This window comes from Calypte anna, chromosome 4B, assembly GCF_003957555.1.
Source record: "Calypte anna isolate BGI_N300 chromosome 4B, bCalAnn1_v1.p, whole genome shotgun sequence".
Lineage (NCBI taxonomy): Eukaryota > Metazoa > Chordata > Aves > Apodiformes > Trochilidae > Calypte > Calypte anna.
In genome coordinates this window covers 6,662,960-6,678,919 of record NC_044249.1, presented here as the reverse complement: position 1 = coordinate 6,678,919, position 15,960 = coordinate 6,662,960, and positions in this window count along the sequence as shown.

The window sequence follows — 15,960 nt, the reverse complement described above, 5'->3', positions numbered from 1 at the left end:
TGTGATTCCCAGAAGAACTTCACATGCAGTCACCTCACTTTTACACCTAGGCCCATGCAGTTTGTGTCTTCTCAACAGTGACATCAGGGCTAAACTCCATCCTTCCATACTGGTGGCAAATACCTGGCATGCCACATGGAGAATTCTTGCAGTCTTGGAGCAGGCTCGGAGACAAACCAACCCTCACCTTGGTCTGCATCTGAGAAATGATGCTATTTGAGATACTAGTACAGGAAAGTCCCCTCCACAGCACCCCCTTGTCGTGGGGGAGGAGCTTGTGTGCCCTTGTGAGGTTGTGAGCTCTGCTGGCAGTGGCCTGTGCCTCCCCTGGGTCTCCCCTGCCAGACAGGTGGCAACTGAAGGGTCAGACATTATTTCCTCAGACGCCAAGATCAGAAAGATAGACAACAGATAAGCAAAGGCAACCAGAAGACTTCATAAAAGAGTCTGGAGCAATAAACACCTGAAGAAAAGTACAAAGATTGCTGTCCACAGAGCCATTGTTCTGTCTACTCTTTTATATGGGTCTGAATCATGGCTCATCCACTGCCACCACCTGCCACTCCTCCAATGCTTCCATCAGTGCTGCTTCTGTGCAATCCTAAACATCCACAGGACTGACTGTGTGACCAATGTCCTTGCCCTTGAACAGGCAGGAGTCACCAGTACTGAGGCCATGATACTGAGGACACAGCTGTGCTGAGCAGGACACATCTCCAGGATCACCTCCTCCCTAAGATTGTGCTCTGTGGTGAACTTCCCACCAGCTGCCACAACAGAGGAGCCCCAGAGAGGAGATACAAGAACTCCCTGAACCATCCCTCAGCTTTGGCCATACTGACTGCCATCAGTGGCCCACTCTGGCCTCCAGTCAGGAGACATGGAGACACCATCCCTAACGCTGCTGCCTCCTTTGGGAACACACAGAGAATCAGTCTGGAGGAGAAAAGATAGCACAGCCTTGGCTGTCCCTTCAGAGGACACTTTCTGCTGTGCCTTTTGCAACCCCACTGCCTGTCCCACATTGGCCTCATCACCCATCAGCAAGTGTGGGGAGAGACCTTCTGAAATCTTCCTTCATGAAGCCAAGACATGACAGGAAGGTCACCCCCCTGTATTGAGAACACTTCGCTAAGGTGAAGCAGGGGGATGTCAGCTCCTGGAGAGTGGCTCTGCTTGTGTCTTAGCTGGCATTTGAGGGGAACTGCCAAAACACACTTTTCTCTTGCCATTTGTTTTGTTTAGAGGTAAAGGCTTTTCTTTTCTTGCAGAACCACTTCCTTGTCAGATGAAACAAGGGTGGAATACCTCATCTCATCATTTTCACTGAGTCCATTGTAACATTAATACTTGTTATTTCAAGCACTCTCCCTAGACCCTGGGATGTGCTGTGAAGCCAGTGCTTCTACTTTTATTTCTTAGTTTTAGGTAGTTGTCTAAGGAGCAGAAAGTTGCACTCCATGATCATTATGGGTCCCTTCCAACTTGAGACATTCTGTGATTCTATGATTCTTTGTTCTTGTTGTGGTCACTCTGTCATGGATCAGTAAGAAACAATCATGGATTCTCCACTATAGATGCTCAAAATTAGAGTTCCATTTCCAAATTCAATTCTGAAAAAGACCCTGTAATTTACAATTTTTAAATCTTTCACTTAGGAAGGAAAGTATAAAGGATCTGCTCCCCTGGTAATGAATAAGGAAACTGGTTTCATGAAAGCATCTTGTGGTTAGTCAGAAGTTTATAAAACCATTATGTTTTTGCTTATATTTCTCTTTGTGATGTAACAGAAATTTTCAGTTTGGTCAGAACACTTCTTGTTGGTTCTATCCACCATATAATATAGTCCACACCATTTCATGGATTTGAGAATAACATGTTGCTTGTCTTTGCATACCACAAATACGAGGTGTGAAAGTTGGTGTAACTTGAATGAACGGGGCTTGTTAGGGTATTTTTTATGGGAAAATAGGTACCTAGGCAGTCACAGACAGGTTTTTAGGGTATGCCATTACCACAGAGCTCCCCATGGCTCTTAGAAATCCTCTAAACCAGCTAAAGCCACCTGGACCATTTGGGACTATAAACTAATGCATCTACTCTCTAAACATGACTTCAAAAAAACCTGAGTCCCATCTGGGTACAAAAGCAATATTGGACTGACATTAACTCCACTTGATTGCCCCATCAGGGAATAAGAACCAGGGATTATTTTAACACATCACGTCAGCTGCTGACACAAACCTTCAGTTACATGTGTTTCATTTTGTAACATAGTCTGGGATAGCTAGAAGGCAGAGAAAGCAAAACCTTCTGTGAGGGAAGGAGGATTCAAGAGGCCCTCTTGCCTATGGTCTATGTCCTTTCTCTGCCTGCTGTAATTCACCTCAAAAGCTCATCCCTGTTTATGAGTGTTACAAAGAGACAAAAGAAGATACTGTGGGGAAATCTTTCTTTCCTAACCAGGGACAGGAGTAACCCCACTGCCTACTGTGGGGTACCAGCCATATGTATGATGCCTCTTGCTCTAGTGTTTGAAGTATTCTTAACTTACCATAGGAGGAATTTCTGCAAGCTGCCATCAAGAAAATCCTGAAATGTTTGTTGTAGTTGTCCAAGGAATAAAGAGCTTTCTGAATAAGTGAAATTGTGCATGTCAGAACTAAGCAGTGGGCCTAAATATTTGAGTCCAGTATTTGCTACCTGTTAAGTGTGGGGGTGGAGATTACAGCCTGGCAGTATCAACAGTAAGCAGCCATGGAGCTCTGCTCTGGGCTGCTTAATGACTGGGATGTCAGAGAGGATTCCACAGATTTTCTCTGTGCTGGTGCAGTGCATTTCACTCTGTTACATGAATCAGTCAATTCATATTTGATATGGAACCTTCAGGAAGTTCTTCACAGTAGCTTTCATGTAAGATTTGCTAAGGAGCCATGTGTAGCATTGCTGAACATAGAGCATTTATGCTGCATGAACTGTGCTACTTGATGCTACTTTTCAAACAGCAAAAAAACTTTCCCCATAGGTGGAAAATAACAATGGAGTCAGCAACCATGGTTGTGTATTTTCCTACAACACCATGTGTCTAATTCATGTGTGTAATGCAGCTTTCAGAAAGTTCTATCTAATTCAGTAGCATAATTTATTGCTCAGAAAGTAGTGAGTTCATCTCAAATATATAAACTCAACATATCGTTCTCAGAGCTACCCTGGCATATGGAGGAAAGTGCCAGTGTACCCAACAATCATCCTCAGACCTGCTAACAGCTCAAATTCAGTCATTTTGGCTTGTGTTAAATGATTTCAGGATGGTGCAGAAAGCCTCACATTTCTGGCATCACACATGCTTCTGCAACCTCATGTGTGCTTCTAGGCTGTTTTCTCTGTGCCAGTGTAATGTAAACACAGTGGTCTCCTTTTGAAGTGTTTGTTTAGCCTGCACTGACCTGCAATTGCAAATTTTACCCTTCATAACTTTTTCTGTCTTGCTTCCCTCAAGGGGCATTGGAAGCAGTGTGTTAGCTGAATCCTGACCAAATGAGATCAGTCTGGAGGGGACTGAAGCTAGTGTCTGAGTCCCAGTCATGCAAAGAAAAAGTTGGAAGAAACAGGTGATTTTGTAAACAACCAGTTCTTGCAGAGGCTGTTTTTTGGGAACCTGTCAATGAAGTGACTGAGCTTGGCCTGCGTGCCTTCCCTCACACTCCCGTGATGCAGAGCAAATTTCAAGCATGTGGATCTTAGATTATTTACAATAGTGAACCTCAAACTAAAAAGCAGTGCTCAGCCTCCCTGTAATTAAAATGGAATGTCGACACCAGTTTGGCTAGGACATGGTCATAAAGCTACTTTATCTGCACTGTCAAACTGTCAGGTTTTGGGTCTCCCTGGTTCTGCAGACTGGTACTATATTACCAGAAATGTGGTCTTCAAAGACATGTTGGACCCTGTGTGTTCTTCTAAACCTGGAGATGAAGAATCCATTAATTTTGGTGAGAAATAAATCTAAGTAGGTGGCAGGCTCACATGCAGGTGGCAATGTGTGAATCATTTCTTTCATTTGACTGCAAGATGAATTAACAAAGAAAGATCCTTTACACCTTTATCTTTGGATAAAGATGTAAACTGATGTGGATGCCAGATGAACTTTGACTGAACTTAGAGCCAAACCATATTTTTTTAAAATAAATAAATAATACAGGATAAGGAGACACAATAGCAGATGCTGGAACCATCTGTTCCTGGACAGCTCTAATAGAAAACTTCTTGTGGTCTATTGTATGTTTCCCTGCTTGATAATTGTATTCTCTGGATGAATGTGGTCTGCCTGTGGTGAAACATGAACAGTAATGGCCCTGCTCTCCAGGTGAGTTGTGCTCACACCCAGCACTTTTTAAATGCAGCCTGGTTTCTACAGCATTTGAAATTCTGTGTATAATCAAGTGATTGAGGTAAGAACTCCATCCTAATCTGAAGTCATCTGTTACAATCACTATCAAATGGACTTTAAGGATGAGCTGTATTGCTCCACATGATTTGTTGCAGATGTGAGGGAATCCCTAATTTCCCAAGGAATGGTGACTGCAGACTAGATGTTGTTTGAATGAGATAAACAGACTGCACTTAACCCTTACGACAGAAGTTCAGTTCTGATTCGGGCAAAACCATGATATAAAGTGGCCACAACTCCAGCATTTTAGCCTTTCCTGCTCCCCAAATAGTTTTTAAATGATTGTTTAAACAAGAATTTTCGAGTTGCAGGGATGTTACAAAGTTACAGACTCCTTTCTGTTTGGAACAAGATGAGTAGGTACAGGTCACCACTCAGATGTGATACATCAATCTATGTATTAAATATTGACTTCCATAAAGGATGATGATCAGGATCAATTCTTCAGGCCCATCCACTAGAATAATTATATTTAGTGATTTGTAATACAGAAATACACTGTTTGCAAGACAGTGTGTATATCATGGAGTAATTGTTGAATTTCATCAGCAAATCAGTCAAGTGTGCATGGGAGTCAAATGAGTCCCACTGCCATTCAACATTTTTTGGAGGCTCAAGGGTCAATGGTTGATCACAAGGGAATTCTTTGTTCCAGCAGTCTTTTTTTTTCCTAATATATACTCTAAGATCTCTGTACTTTCAGTGGAACTTTGTATGATAAATTTATCTGAATATATGTAGTGGAGGAAGGCCCTGAAGACATTTGAGTCTCTGGCAGCTTGAAGGAGCAGAGGGACTGTGTGGGCTCTTCTCTCTGGACCTCTGGTGTTTTTATACAACCTCACACCACATACTCAGTTCTTCTGGGACACTTGTGTATCGCTCCACCAAGCGTTGATTTCCAGAGGGTTTGAACCTGAACACCAAGGGCACTTCTGTGTCTCAGGAGTAGGTAATATTTACAGACAAACTTTGGGAAACACTTTTAAGTGACAGCTGTATGGTCCCTAAGGGTGCTGTGGTATCAAGAAATTGATGAACTAGTCTGGAAGTCTGCAGGATTAAATTGTTCTGCTAGAGCTGAGTGGACAGGTGATGTGTCTAAAGTGTCCACTATGAGGAGACAGGGTTTTAAAAAATTGTACTAATAATTTTTTACATGATGTTAAGAATTTAATTTTAAGTGACAACATAGAAATTGTGGGTTATTTATCTCTCCAGTTTCTTGCAGGGAGAGAGTCACACAGAACACAAATAGGACATGTCTAGAAAGAGAACTTGATGGGAAAGAGACCTGTAATTCTCTTTTGTCTTACTGATCTGTAGAGATTTCTCAAACAGGACTCTACCCTGTATCTCCAGATCCACCTGCCTGCAGCCATTGGGATGATGTGGAATTCTGAAAAGATGTAACTTTTAAATGGGTTAACTATGGCTTTTTACATCCTTTCTCATAATAGGCAGGAATTCACCCACTGATGGGTAGAGCTAAGTAAAGATCCTTGCATCTGAAGACAATAAAGATTTATGAATAAAAGGAAAACAAGGCTAGCTCTGAAAAATAGAAAAAAAAATGGGTAATAATAGAGAAGGAAAAGTGATTAATGAAATCAAGGCTCTTCCTTTATGCTTTATCCTCTCTGTTGTGGCTTAATTTAGAGGCCATTGAACAGGTTCTGCTAAACTTACCAGTTCTCCCTTGATTGTCCCCTTATTAAGTACACCCTGGGCCTGGGCCTGAACCTTACAAAAGCCTGATACTTCATTTCTGAAGACTCCAAAAATGTTAGGTAGCTATGCATGCAGTATTTGCTTACTTATATACCCAAATTTATTTTTATGCTTGTGTTATTAATATTACACTCACATGGAATATTTTCTGTCATGTATTGATAGAAGAATAAAATTCATTCATGTACCCCTTAACTTATGAATAATCAAGGCAGCCATGGTTTCTGGTTAGGCCTGAAACAAAACCACTGAAAGTATTCTGATTCTTATTTTGGAGAACACTCATTTTTAAATCTTTCTTAGAGAGAGGTGTCAATTTCAGTGACCATACTTGTATAATATGCACAATACTTAAATGTTTTTTTGAGGAGTATTGTGAATATGCAAAGCATTTTGTAAGTGCCAAGTACTGTTTGTAAAAGGAAATTTTTCTCACATTTCCAAACTACCTAAAATCTGCTCAGTATATTATTTAACCAGGCTGTGCTGGAGCTTTCTACAGTGTTTAAAAGAGAATAATGTTTTATTGCTTCATATGGCATGTAAGATATAGTAATTATGTATAGCGACCTACAAACTAAAAAAAACCTGTAGCACTGCAGTTTATATAATTAATTATTATATGTGATAAACAGGCAGATTTCATTGGTATCAAGTGCTCTGAATAATGCTGTTTTAATGTAAAGCAACAGAAATCAAGACATATTATGCTTTTTCATATAGATTTAATGTTTTATGAATCTGCATATTTATAAACGTACACATGATTTTTTTTTTTACCTGCTGGGAAAGAACTGAAGTTGTGTTGGATCATTATGTGTCAGAAGTGCAGGAATACTCAAATATTCCTGTCCAAGAATGATCCAAATGCCTTCTTTTTCATAGTTCTTGTTTTACAGATTCAAAACCTGTAAAATATTCTAGTCGCAGTTTTGCAATTTCATTGATTTGCTTTGCTCATGGAAATATAGCTTTGCAAAGAGCTGCATTGGTTGATAGTATGATTTTGTTTCCATAGCTCTAGAAAAGAGACAACTGGAAATGATGATATCACTGTTTTATAGGTAGCCAACAGCCTTGGCTGCATGAATTTTGGCTGAGATGGTGAGGAGTGCTGCAACCCAAGTATGATTCCCCCGCCAACTCCATCCATGTCTCATACTGAGAATAGGTAATTAGTTTTCATTACAAAAACTTTACTTGACAATAGAAAATATGGGTATTGCTACGGAACACTATTTTCAAGATCAATATTGACCTTCTCCTAGATTTTCCATCAAAATTAGTTTTATTTTCATATGGTGGAGTGGGTAAAACTGAATCACCTAGCTTTTGGAAATTCACTGACTACAGTGATGATACTAGAATGAGACAGATGAATGAAATAGAAAGCCAAATTCTATTATCTTAAGAACCTTTATTATTTGTTTTGTTTTCATATATCTTTAGCGTTTTGATTTAGACCACTTGGAATTTAATTTTCCATGTGTCTTTTATATGTATTTATTTGTTGCCCTGCACAGTAGCAATTGACATTTGATTTTGTCATCTAATTCATCTACAGTTATATTAGAATACATTTTTAAGAAACTATAGAAGTATAGAGATTGTAGAAGGACCATTTATTAGGTTGTGTGTTAGGGAGAAAATGCATGTTCTTTCTATAATTAAATTAAATATCTGTAGGTAGCAATTGAGACTTGTTGACCTCTGGTGTGAATTATGAGCTATAGATAACATTCTGAATGGTGATTTCCTGGTTTTGCCCTGTGAATAATGCTAATTAAATGAGAAAAGATTGCATGTTATGGAAGAAACCCCCAGGGAAATGTTAAATCAAGAGCTTGATTAATTTATTGTTTCTTTTGTAGGTCTTCATGTAGATCTTAAATTTGAGAAAGGAAAATATTGCCCAGTACTTCACTAAGACACTGAAAATTTCTAAATTACAGAAAAATTCTAAGCTTTTGAAGTATCCATGATCTAACAATTAAAAAAGTAAAAATAGCTGAGCTTCATTAAACCCAGTAGCATGTTTGCTAAAACCTGTAGCAGAGGCAGATTTTTATCCTTGATGTCTGGGGCCTGGATATTCAGTGTTTGGACTTCTTTTGATTCTTATCTGACTTCATTCAAGACCCACACATAAAAGAGAAGAGTAGGCTCATCAGCTGTTTGAAACAGTCATGTCTGTTGATTTTTGCTATGATATTTTCTACTACCTAAGAATCTGCCCCACAGTCTTTCTGTGGAGACCCTTTTGTGCTATTTTCTTTGAAGGGCAAAAAAAACCCACAAAACCACAAAGCCTTGTACTCTATCATCTAAATTATAATTTTAGAAGATTAAAGTGTGGTGGCACTTTAGTAGCCAAGGGCAGGAAGGTGACCAGCCATCTAAAGCAGGATGCCTTTTCTTCCCACCATGTCCTTTTTGCTAACCAGCTTCTCTCTTGCATTTACTTACTGTGTTCTCCTTGTTATTTTGAATTCCAAGCATAGAATATTGTTTCTACTTGTAAAGCAGATAAACCAGAAGATCATAGTATCATTTTCAAATTAACTTTGAATCACTGGGATGAAAAAAAATTGCTGATTTGTCTGCAAAATTAAGGACTTTGGTGCACAAGCACAGTCACTGAGAGATCATTTTTTTCTGGTGCCATTTCAGAGAAAGTGGCCTAAAAAATAAGTGCTGATTTAGGGATGCCATGGTGATATCTAAGATTCTAAATATGTTGTTGACCTTAACTTCAGGGAATGTTCATCAAATCCAAAGAACTCTGAAGTGGTACTTCTGCAGTTTGCTGTCTTCGATACCTTGCATTTCATATGTCAGGCAGGAAAGGAACAAATATTTCCTGTTTTGTTGTTGTTGTTTCCCTCCCTCCCCAGAATCATTTGTTATTCAGTGAAACTCACCCTGCAGAACAGGAAGACTTTTTAAGTCCCCTATGTGCTGCATATGTTGTTTTGGTTAGCAGTTCAAGTACTCTAGCAAGTCCTACTTAATAATCTATCTGATAAGGCTTGATTGTGCTTCACTGTGTTTAAATTTTGGGGGGAACTGTTTGGATAACAGAAGTGCTCCAGTGTCCACATCTGTGTAAAACACCAAAGTTAGAGAATACAGCCTTTTGTGACTCAAGATCTCTCAGAGGAGTGAGATTCCAAAAGGAATTGCATATTGCAATATTTTATTCAGTATCTCAACATTAGCCTACACAATAAGTTGTGTAAATAATGTGTTTATACTTTATTTTCTGTGTGAGGTTTTTTGCTGTGAGTGTTAAATGGAATGGTTTTGTGTCTCTTTGCAGTAACACAGCCTGCAGAAGGAAAAGCTCATGTATAGATTGCCTAGGTTTTATCTTGGCGATAGAGGATTGCTCCTATATTTTTTGAGTGATTTTTCTGGCTTTTCCAGCTTTAAACAGTACTATCAAATGTTAGGTGGTGCTATTTGTCTTTGGCATTATGTTTCTACTAAATACCATATTTTGAAAATAATGTGTTTTCACAGACTGACAGCATCTTATATCCACCTGGAAAAAAAACCTGCATTAAATCAGAAGAACTGATTCTTGATACTAGTAAAGTATTGCTGTTGATATTATGCAGTAACTTTCACCTAACTGCTCGTGCTTATATATTTACATATATATATATGTATATACAGTATGAGTGATTTAACACAAACTCCCATTATGTACTTGGTCTAAGTCATAAGATCTCAAGGCCATTACTTAAAAGAAAACAAAAATTCAAGCTACAGACCATAGCTGCTGTGACACATGAGGTTACAGGGACCTTGTTAAAATTAACATGTCTCAGACTTTCCAAATCCCTTACTTCTGGACGCATTCCTGTACCTCACATGGAAGATATCCATGTGTGGTTCTAGTGATAGCATTGTTGTAGTTGTGGTTGTTTAGGTTTTTTTGTTTAAACATCACTCTTCCTTTTCCTACTACCCTGGCACGATTTTCACTATTCCCAGTGTTTTTAACTGAATTCATAATTTTAATAATTTTAAGTGGACAATTCTAGTTCATGTACTTATGGCATTTCATGTGAAACATTTCTGCTTTCATTTCCTGTTTATTTTTAGTTGCTAATTTTCAGACTTTTTTCCATCTCCTCGGGTTTTTTAAAATCCTGTTTGGTACAAACCAGGGTGGTCCAACTGGCAGCCCAAGGAACAGTTCCATCTGGCCTGCTGCATTTGCCAAGGAGAAGCTAGGAAAGCCTGTAAGGGCATGCACTGCCCTCACAAGCAAATGTTACCTATTACTCAGATACACAACCATGCTTCAAGCCCAACTGTTGTGCCATGTCCACCCAGAAAAAGAGATTAGCACTGGACATCCCTTGTCCTGAGCACAGCCAGGTGTCTAGAAGGGATAGCTCTCCTTTCAAAACAGTCTTCAAAGAGGATGCTACAAGTGGAAGCTAACACCTGTCCCTAAAAAAGCTAGGCCAGGGTTGTTGTTCCTGGCTAGCTGGATAAGTGAGGAGGCAGGAAAATTGTGTGTGAGTCCCAGCACAATAGGAGATAATTAGAATTTTAATATCAGCTTCAAAAAGGTGATTTTATTAATACATGGTATCATTGCTGGCTTTGTTTCTGAGTTCCATCAGTGCCCTCTGTGCATTTACTGTATCTTTTTCCCTTACACAAGATAAGTGTAATAATAACCAAGCACCGTGCATTGAAAGCACTGCAAGAACCAAGGATATTTCTGAGGATTTAATTTGGGTACTTTGCTCCTTTCTGTTTGTTGGAGACAAATCTTCAGATGCACATGGGCACCTCACTTGAAATCAGTGCATCTGCCAGCATGCAATTCCTCAGAAGAGATTATCTCAAAGGCTGAATTTATCCCATGTACTCTATTACATTTTATAATAGTAGCCTTTCTGTGGCAAAATGAGCCCAACTAAGCATGAGGTCTAACCAGTGCCTCATAAAAGAATAATATAACATCTTTTGATGTGTATTCCATTTCCATTAAAAATACTTATAACGTTAGCAGGAATGGGGCAGCTTGGCAAAAGGCTGAACTAAGCAATCAGGAGCAATGTGCCCAAGAGTACATTTGCTCTTACCATCTATCAGTGTGTGATGACAGCAAAGCTCTCTGAGTTTTAGTATCCTTGCTCAATACACTGCAGTACATGGAGTTATCAAGGAGCATAGAGTTAGAAAAGAAATCACCACGATACAACATCTTAGTTTAATACCTTTTATTATCCTGCCTACCTTTTAAACTGTGAAGAAACATCACATTTATGTTCATTACTTATAACCACCTCCCTGTTTTAGAGTGTACAGCAGCATAACTGCTGGATTCACTCTGCTCATTTATTTTAAAATATTTCTTCTGTTTATTAGCATAGGCCCTCTATACTGGTAGGGTGTAGGGTTCCCCATTATACTGTGCATCTCCAATTTTGGTTAAAAAAAACCCCTTGTTTCTGATACAGATAATTTTCCCAGAGCTTTATTTTGGCCTTGATTAATCTCCTTTGTTTTCTGTCTCCTCTTTGTCTCTTCTTTCTTATTGTTTGCTCTTTATGCTATATATAGCTATGGTGTTTTCCCTACTTTACTTTTCCTTCTTTCCCCCCCCCTCAGCTTTTATTCACACTGATTTACCCCTGTCTTCCTTTGGTGTTTCTTCCTCCCCAGTCCCTCTCCCCTTCTTCCCCACCCTCAATTTTCTTCCCATATTCTGCAGTCTTCTCCCTTTTATTTCTCCTCTCTGTACTGCACTGTCCTGCACCCCTCTTTTTCCTTTCTCTACACTGATGTTGTCTGATAATCTGGGAGATAACTGATGATGTCAGAAAAGAGGAAGAGAAGACAACAGCTGAAGGAATTAAGACATAAGTTAATTTTCAAAGAAAACATTTGTTCAGGAATAAATAATTTAATGGAAGCATGAAATAGGAACAGCGATGAAAAGCCTGATTATGGCTAATTATTCATTAGTGACACTGACCTTTGGAAATTATTTGAGAATTGCTAGAAAATTACTGTCAGCAATGGTGTAGAAGGACTGTGTGACAACATACTTAAAAATAGATCAAGCTTCAGTAGAGGCAAAACATAGTTACAGTTATTAAATACACTTAAAGAGTTGTAAGGTATGTGTCTCTGGAAATGTTAATGGAGAAAGAAGTGACACAGGAGGACAAGGGGAGGCTAGTGAAAGAAATAAGTACAGAAATAAAATGAGGAAACTATGCAGTCATACATGAAGTGTGAAAAGATGGTGAATCAGAGGTAATAAAGACCAGTCTCTAGTATTTGGAGCAGGTTGGAAAACAGAAAAAGTAGCACAGAACTGAAAACAAGCAGTGATTATTCTGGGTGGAAAAAACAGGAGCAGTGAAATGGCAGCAGAACCAGCTTACCCAGGGGGCCAGACACACACTAGTGATTAAAGAAAGTTCAAGCAGGATGCAAAACTATCCGGATCAGACAATGATGTGCTAGGAAGCCAGTGTATCAGAAAGAGGGTATGGTTCATACTGATTAAATTATTCCCTTTTTGGTTGGCACAAAGTGTTCAACTAAAAGAATTTTTCTCATAGTTACTCATTGGATGGTGGTTTGTCAAAATTTTTGCATTTTATTGGTGAGAGTATCCAAAGTTTTTGGCTAGATTTTGCTGCTTGTATTCATGTTTCCCAGCAGAAATTTATTCTGAGTTGCTGCTCTGATTTAGTGAAATCAGAACCACAGGCAAAATCTAGCCAGTCACTGGCATGACCAGAGTAACAGTCCTATAAAAATGTCACAAGCTTTTCAAATGCACTATGTGCAAGAAGTCAATTTCCAAAATAAAAGAGCATGTTAATAACTTTGTCAGCATTTCTAAAATGCTGGTCACGCTTCATTGACTATCAAAGATTATGAGTAGGTGAAGTGTATTAAGACTGTGTAGTGCTTGCTGAAAACCTGACAGTAATACCAATGAATCCTCTGTAGTTTCCCAGCACAGTGACTAAGTGGATAGCTTAACCTTTATAGCCAGAACATTTTTCTGCTTGAAAGTCATGTATTCCCCAAGTGTTATGGTAGGAAATGGTATCACACGCCTGAGCACCATGAGTTGTGTTAAATTAAGATAAAGGAAGCATATCCTTAACTAAAATATCAGCAAGGTATGCAACATTTTACAAAAATTAGAGCATGGCTTCACCAAGGGCAAACTGTGCATGACTAATCTGGTGGCAATGGAGTAAGTGCTTCAGTAGACAAGGAAGGAGCTATCAGTGTTATCTCTCTGTACTCGTGTAAGGCCTTAGGCATGGTCTCCCACAATGTTCTTGCCTCTAAATTAGAGAGATATAGAGGTGTTGGATGGACTATTAGATATATAACCAGTGCTGTTTAACAGGGGCATTGAGTGTGCCCTTAGCAAGTTTGTGGATGAGACCAAGGTGAGTGATGCCATCAATATGCTAGGGATACACTTCCTTCCCTTCAGAGGCACCTTCCCATCGTAGTTGGTTGGGTCCATAGGAACCTCAGGAAGTTCAACTAGACCAAGTACAAGGTCCTGCCCTGGGTAGGTGACTCTCCCTCTACTCCACTTGTGTGATACCTGACATGGTTACTGCACCCAGTTCTTGGGGTCCCCCATACAAGAAGGACATGGACCTGTTAGAGCAAGTTAGAGGAGAGCCACGAAAATGGTCAGAGAACTGGAGCACCTCCCCTGTGAAGACAGGCTGAGAGAGTTGGGGTTGTTGAGCCTGGAGAAGAGAAAGCTCTGGGGAGATCTTACAGCAGCCTTTCAAAACTGTAAAGGGCTTCATAGGAAAGACAGAGATAGACATTTTACCAAGGCCCATAGTGACAGGATGAGGGGTAGCAGTTTTAAACTGAAAGCAAGTAGATTAAGATTGGACATAAAGAAATTACTCACAGTAAGGGTGGTGAGACACAAAAAGGTTGCTAAAAGAACTTATGGATACCCCATCAATGGGCACGTTCAAGGTTAGGTTGGTCAGGACTTTGAACTACTTGGCCTGGTGAAAGATGTCCCTGCTCATGGCAAGGGGGATGGAGCTGATGGAACAAGAACTTGATGTTCTTCAGAATGTCCTTTTGAACCCAAACCATTTTATGATTCTATGAACATTCAACATACAGGAGAGATAGAAAGGAAGACAACACAAAATACCGTAGCCTATGTCCTTTGTCCTCTTTAAGCATAAAGAATTAAGAGTAAGAAATGTTCTATATGCTAATTGTTTCCAACTGTTGTCTCAAGGAAAAGAAAAATAGAGAAAATATTTTCTTTCTTAAAAAAAAAAAAAGGAACATTTTATCTGGGAAAAATTGCATCTTACAGGTTTATTAAGTACCATTATTTTAACATGTGAATGATTAATTGTTATAGCAATTTAGAAAAGACAGCACTGTACTTTCAATGGTTGTGGACACTCAGTCTCCAGTCTCTTCTGTTGCAGAAGGCATAAATTTTCTCAGTATCTGATTGAAACATGCATGTTATGTCCTTTATTATGATAATGGATATACCTGAACAATTTTCATGGTAAGTTAATTTGCTCAAGCCAGTAGTCACTTGGCAGAAAAGGAAGAAGCCTGCCTTAACTTCCAGGTCATAAAGTGACTGGAGTGAGTGGGACAGAGAATGGCTACACCAGCACAGCCCTCTGATTCCCATGCTATGGATTTCCTTACTGTGAGGTTATATCAGAAATGAAAATTACTCCAGCATGGCATTGTCATCCTTTTTACAGATAGAAATGAAGACAGAAGAGATGAACAAAATACAGACTCATCCTTTAGATTTGTGTTTTTTCAAATATTACTTCTTTTACATAGTCATAGTTGTAGGAAAGAAATGAAGGGGATTTTCTCCCCCAAGTGAAGCAGATGTTTTACTGAGCCAAGTCTGAGATTTATTTTTTTGTAAGGAAGCAGAGGGAATGTCTATTTATGGTATTTTGCAGATGCACTAAAGGAAATATTCTCTTCAGATTATGTTGAGTGGATCCATAGTACACAGTGTTTGTGGTCCCTTAGTTGAGCCAAGAGCCCTGTAATCAACTTTTACACAGACTGGACCTTAAATATCTGATCCTCAGACCTGAAGACAGTCCTTCCTAAGTTTAACATTCCATGAACTCAGGACTCATTGTAACAGAGTTTACTCCTACCTGAGTAACACGGGTTACTAAACCAGTTGTTGGTTGGGCTTTTCAAGTGTAACTTCTATGAGGAAATTACATGTACTTGCAGCTTTCCAAAAGAGGCAGAATTGTAATCCATATTGTAGCTATGAAGTTATCCAAGGAGTAAGCAAAACATGTTGTAGCTTTATGTTCTGGTGCAGCAAATTATAGTGGGGGGCAAAGAGTTAAGGGGTTCAACTCCTTCCCAACAAAATGTGCAGAAAAGCAGTAGTATTTGACACCATTCTCTTGGCTGCTTCTGAACTGACAGTCCCAATAAGAGACCTGGGAGCTGGGGGTGTTTTAGTCCTTTTGGGTTCCTGTAGCCCTAGATCCTGGTTCCTAGCACACACCTGTTATTTACAGGAATATCAATAAATTCTAGAAAGTATGTTAATTTCCATTAATTCAGGAATCTGTTATCTTCATAGCCCTATTAAGTAGGGTGCTTTGGCCCAGAGGGAGCAGTGTCTGTCATTCAGAGCAAGTCTGTCTATCCGTATATGGTACTGTGTTTCTCCAGTTAAATATACCTCACTTGAGTTGACAACACAGCATAGCTTT